The following is a 6062-nucleotide window of genomic DNA, read 5'->3' on the forward strand; positions in this document are numbered from 1 at the left end:
TATTTATTAACAATCTGTTAAACAGTTGTAGACGTTTTGCAGCCCACAATCTAAAGAATCTGCAGCAAATAACATTCATTAAACATTTGCTAATGTTTAGTAAAACATTTGTTGCCATGACTGTGACAAAAGAAAGAGAAACAAAAGCACAATGACAAAATTATATTTTAAGGTTCACTGTTTTTTTTTTTTATTGTACCAGAAAATGATCCCACTGCCCGTGACTTTAATTAATTTACAAAACATATTTTGCAGCTTTGGCAGCCGAAGCTGAAATCAAGGATCCTTCAAGATGTTATCTAAGATGAATATACTATTCCCCCAGCAGGGAAATGTGGAGTTTGTCTGCACTAGCTCTAAATATTAAGAACAAACCATCAAAATCATCATTTGTCAATTTGAGACTACATCCCAGCAGACAAGCCATCTCACCAGCCTGGCTATTAATTTTTCCTCCTGAGGGTCCGGGATTGGTAGAATGAGGACTGTACTGTAGGTGACTTAGACTAATACAGATTCTAGTGTACTGTCCCATAGGGAAAACGTCTACATCCTGGTTTCTTAAAGTACAGGTCAAAGAAGGGGCCTAGTTGGAAGTGTTTATCTAGTTGGAAGTCTATCTAGTGTTTACCTAGTTGGAAGTGTTTATCTTTAATACCATAGTAGTGTGCGCCCAGGGGTGCACACTACTATGGCAATAAAGATCATAAATTTACATTATTTTAAACTATACAGGCTCAACACACATACTACAGACAAATATAAGATAATGTACTAACCAACAAATTTCTTTACATCATAGATTGACTACAAATGCCATTTTAGGCTTTTTGTATTTGAACACAACTCACATCAAAGACATCATGCTAAAAATCATTGTTTCCAACATACATTTTCAAAGGCCTGAATGAAGAATAAATGTCAAACCATTACAGAGCATGACTAAAAAAATCATAAAAAAAAAAAAAAAAAATCATTACAGACATCTAATGCAACTTCAGCACCACGGACAAGGCCCCACATACCACCAAATAAAGCAAGCCCAGTGACTGTAGCAAGCAGTCACTTCAGGTGAGGTGATGTGACAGTGGGACCTGCAGAAGGTGAAAGCAGCAGCACACTGAGACAATGGGATGGACCTGGACTACCAACCGTCCTTGCTGGTGATTTCACAAGACAACCTGTCAGCTCCGCGGCTCAGATTTAACTGTGCCTGTCATTTGATGTGAGTTTGTTTAACGTGGCCCAGCTTCCGGGTTGGGTGGAGTTTACGTTTTTTAAAGCACTGTGATTGGCCCGAAGGTCCAAACCCCGCCCAGCCGGCAAACTTGGTGTAAAAACTAACCAAACCGGTTGTTTAAGCCACCAAAACTTGTATAACAACCGGTACTGCTCTGTATTTATTTTTTCAGATCCCGGATTGCCGTTCCAGTGCGTTCTGGTCCCATGACACCTACACACCAACCACGATTTTTTAGTTAAGACCACTGTATTATAAGAAAAGAAATCTTAAAGTGGACAATTTATCAGAACAGGGACAACTGAAATTGCCTGCTCTGTCCCAAAGACCCCACTGAACTTTTTTGGGTAATTATATTCCAAAATCCCAAATCTCCCAGGGTGTTAGCCTGAAGCTGTACCAGGAAAGAGGGTTTGGATGCAGTTCAGTGCCAAACGTTACTTCAATTTCAACGTGAATATTTATTTTTGTGCACTCTTATGTGCAACCAGAGGTAGCACTTGCACAAGGAAGTAGTGACCTATCTGGCTGTGGTTTCCATTGTTTGATACTTAACAATCAAACTGGAATACAGTTACAATAAACTGGCTATAAATTGTTCTGAAACCACTCGCTAAGCACCAGAGCTTCACTTTTACTAAAGGAAACACAAGTATTATTGTTAGTTTAAGTACTACTTCTTTTGTTTTTGTTTTTCAGTGCTATTTCATAACATTTTTGCCTTTTGATTTCCAATATCTTTACTAGATGGTATTGGTATTCTGCAGACAGCACTTTAACTAACTCATCTTTTCATCTCAATCCCAGTCTAGTTTCCCCACAGCGTTTCTCAAACTGCAGATCAGTTCTCCAGGAAAAGAGGAAAACATGAAGGCTTCACATTTTGCTGTTGTCCTCCTGATCGTCTGCATCAGCAGCGGTGAGTCTGCCATAAGGATTGTCTTGCTTCTCTGCATTCTAGCTTTTTGTGGGAGTGTTGCTCATGTTGAAAATGATTCATTAAATTGGTTCAGGTCATAGGAATGTATATGAATTTCGTTCAAAGGATAAAAAAGTTTCTGTGGTTGAAATCTAAACCTGCATAGGAAAGCTTTAAGAGTGGCAAGAGGTGTTGTGTTGCATCTAGGGTTAGATCAATATTGGCTTAATGCTGTATTGGGCTGATATTGACCTTTTATTAAAAATCAGATGTCAGCCAGTCAGCTAGTGTTGTCCAACTCTGATATGATGGATGTGATGCAGTCTAGTTTTAGTGTTCAATGATGGTCTAAGTGTTGTTTCAGAGGCTTTTCCACCCTGACAAAAATAACATTCTGGGGGAAACGCTGAATAACTTTTTGAGCATGAAAATGGTCAAATGTAAAGGATTGGATGGCAATTTTTTTTTCAGTTAAACTCAGACAAAAAAGGTCCTGAGCATGCTTTCTTCATATTCGTCATATTCGACCAAAGTCTAAATATTGATGCTTTTTCACTTGTGCTTTTTCTATCTCAGGAACATTAAAAAATTTGATCCATCCTGAATTTCAGTGATACAGAGATGATTATACATGTTTTTATTTCATCTCACCTTGACTGCTATGCTGTTTACCCGCCTTAACCCAAAAAGTGTTAGAACGGCTCCAATGTGCACAGAATGATGCAGCAAGGCTTTCAACTGAAACTAAGAGACGGGCAGTGGCGTGTCCAGGCCACTTTGACTGGGGTGGCTGAGGCGGGGCACAGACTCAAGCAAGGGTGGCACTGAATGCGGCATTTAGGAAGGATGTAGGCAGGTCCCAGGTCAGAATTCTGAATTCCGAGTCAGAATTCTGAATTTAAACTCAGAATTCTGACTTTATTCTCAGAAATTAAATACATTTTTCACATGTGGCCCTAATCCTCTTCCATACAAGGCCCAGGTTGAAAACAACCAGAATTATCAGGCATCACTGTCAACTGTATGCATGTAAAAAAAAATGTATGCTACTAACATTACTTGTTGGTCTTTATCTTCAGGTGTGTGCTGCATTCTGTTTGGCCAGACAGTGTTTTTTTCACATTGATCCCTAATTTGGTCTTCTCTTTGTTTCCCTTGGCGTGTTTCTTGGAACTCAAGGAGCGTAGTTTTGGAAAAAGAAATTAACTGGCTTGATGGTCCCGCCTCTAACATGGCCATCAGCCAGTCATAACTCAGGATTTTGGGGTGGCACCTGGGGTGGCCAATCAGATTTCAGGGGTGGCCAGTGCCACTCCTGGCCACCCCCTAGACACACCCCTGGAGATGGGACCATATCTTTAGTCACTTCACTGGTTGCCTGTTCGTTTTACAATTGATTTTAACATTTTACTGATGACTGCATGGCTTGGCCCTGTTTTAAGACTAAATCGGTCTAGTCTGTTATTTACTCCATTTGTTGTATCTTTGTGTTCAGAACCATTTATTTATGCTATTTTATTTTATGTCAATATTCTGTTTAACTGCTTTACCTCACTGTCTTTCAGTTGTACTGATCTATGTCAGGTGCTTTTATTTCTCTTGTTTGTGAAGCACTTTGTATCTCTGTTTTGAAAAGTGCTATATAAATAAAGGTTATTATTATTATTATTATTGTTATCATCAGTAGATTTATTTATTTTCCAGGAGAGGCTCTGAGATGCTGCCGCTGTGTTACCCGTTATGGCGGCCGCTGCTATGAAACAGAGGAAACCTGTTATAGGCCCGACAGTGTCTGTGGTTTCGGCGTGATCAGAACTTCCTACAGTATGTACAGCACAAACTTTGTATGTGTGTCTCTGTCTGTGTTCCAGTGCTTCTGTCCTTGTGAGGACCCAAAAGATGAAGAAATCATCCAGAGTGAGGACCTCTTGCTGGCCCTCACTTCTTTAGGCGCTAGTTTAGGATTAGAATTGCAGTTTAGGGTTGATATTAGAGTTAGTTAGTTAGTTTATTTTATTCATGCCAAACATCTGGCCCATCCCACATGGGATTACAGGACACCACCATTTTACAAAACATACATCTTCAGTGATACATATAAGAGCAAAAAATAAAATAAATTACTAAATTATAAAGTACTACTATTTTCTTTCAAATAACATATTTGAAATGATAGGTTTCAAATGAACAATACACTGAAAAGAACTGCTACAAACTTACAGTTTATCTTGATAAAGAGCTTTTTTTCTCATCTCCCAGGCTTTCTCCAGGTAACTAGCTAATCTAAATGTTTCATATTAGTGAACAGCCAACTCAATCTTTGTGCATCATCCATATTTACAAAATCAAAGCCTACTCCCAATTAGAATTGGGAGTAGGCTTTGATTAGGTTAAAGGTTAACGTACACCAACTTTTTAAGAGGTTGGCCCATTTGTCACCTTATGTAACATGTGATGAGAGGAATGGCACCAAAATCATTTCTGTGTGTCCGGTGGACAGCTCTATGAGTCTGTTTATCAGATTGTGTATATGTTAAGTGTTTCACAGTATTTCCATACTTTTCGTCCCAATACTGCAGGATCTTCATATTTCAAGAGGTGTATGACGAGATCAGAAGTCCTCATTCTCAACTCTAGCCCCTACATTGATGTCTACGCTTGTTCCTCTGACCGCTGCAACTGCAAATGAAGATCTGGAGCTCCATAATCTGTGTATCTGTGATGAATAGGTGTTTGGAAATAATGCCATGAATCCCTTATCAAAATTAATTTACATGGTTTGCCATTCAAATAAAGTCTCACAGTATATGTCTCACACTCCTCCTTACATTTGCCATGATGTTTACTTTACAAACCAATGTTTCTTCGGTAACACTTTACAATAAGGGTACACTAAGTTAAGGGTTAGTTAATGCTTAGTAAGGGTTAGTTAACTACTGTGTAATTTACTAATGGTGTTCATGTTAACTAAGGTATTAATTTATACATTATTTAATAGTTTATAAAGATCACTGTTAAATGATGCATAAATTAATACCTTAGTTAACATGAACACCATTAGTAAATGATTACAGACACATAAGTTAACTGTTAATTAAGGGTTAGTTAATGCTTATTAAGCATTAACTAACCCTTAATTAATGTACCCTTATTGTAAAGTGTTACCGTTTCATCTATAGTGCTTTCATCAGGGTCTGTCCATCTTTATATGTTCTACTACTTTTTGATAATTCAGTTAAAGTAGTCATTTAACACATTGATTGGTTTGGTTTGCTTGTGTTATTGATCATATACATTCTCATATTCTTCTAGACCAGTGATTCTCAACCTTTTTCATATCAAGGACCCCTAATGTAGTTCACATTAGGGCCACGAACCCCCATTTGATGAGATTTTGTCTCTTGGACCCAAATTTGAGAATATTTTTATTGCTAGATATGATTTTGTCCAGAATTCCATGACTGTATTGTAGGTAGAGAGATAACAGAGAAACTATGATCAAAACAGTCATTCTCCTACATTCTCTAACTGTGTTAACTTCTTGTAAATTAAATAATGGTGAAGTTTAACAATTAATCAATTTGCTGGGGACTCCCTGGAACCCCCTCAAGGACCCCTGGTGGTCACCGGACCCCACGTTGAGAACCACTGATCTACGGGAAATAGAAAATACACCACCAAACAACAAAATCGGCTCAGAAATGCAAGCTACATCACCAATAGCTCTTAACAGTGTTAATGCGTTTTAGGGTGGATTTTTCCTTCAATGTACTAAAATTCATGGGAGTTCAAGCCTTTCTACGTTAACGTCAGGAAGTTAAGCCCACTGTATTTCAAGAAAAGAAATCATAAAATGGAGAATTTATCAGAACAGAGACAACTCATATTGTCTCTGTCCCACAG

The 6062-nt window shown here is 38.2% G+C and overlaps 1 long non-coding RNA gene across 1 annotated transcript; it reads left to right on the forward strand.

Annotated features, from left to right (window-relative positions):
- The first annotated feature begins 1868 nt into the window (after positions 1 to 1868).
- LOC139649403 (uncharacterized) lies at positions 1869 to 4918 on the forward strand. The gene is made up of 4 exons (XR_011695607.1): positions 1869 to 1900; positions 2048 to 2159; positions 3864 to 3983; positions 4739 to 4918. It is a non-coding gene; the product is annotated as an uncharacterized lncRNA (long non-coding RNA).
- The last annotated feature ends 1144 nt before the right edge of the window (positions 4919 to 6062 follow it).

Source organism: Centroberyx affinis, unplaced genomic scaffold (genome assembly GCF_046629955.1).
Source record: "Centroberyx affinis isolate AG114_WGS23_722 - 3 ecotype Tasmania unplaced genomic scaffold, CSIRO-AGI_Caff_v1 ptg001338l_1, whole genome shotgun sequence".
NCBI lineage: Eukaryota > Metazoa > Chordata > Actinopteri > Beryciformes > Berycidae > Centroberyx > Centroberyx affinis.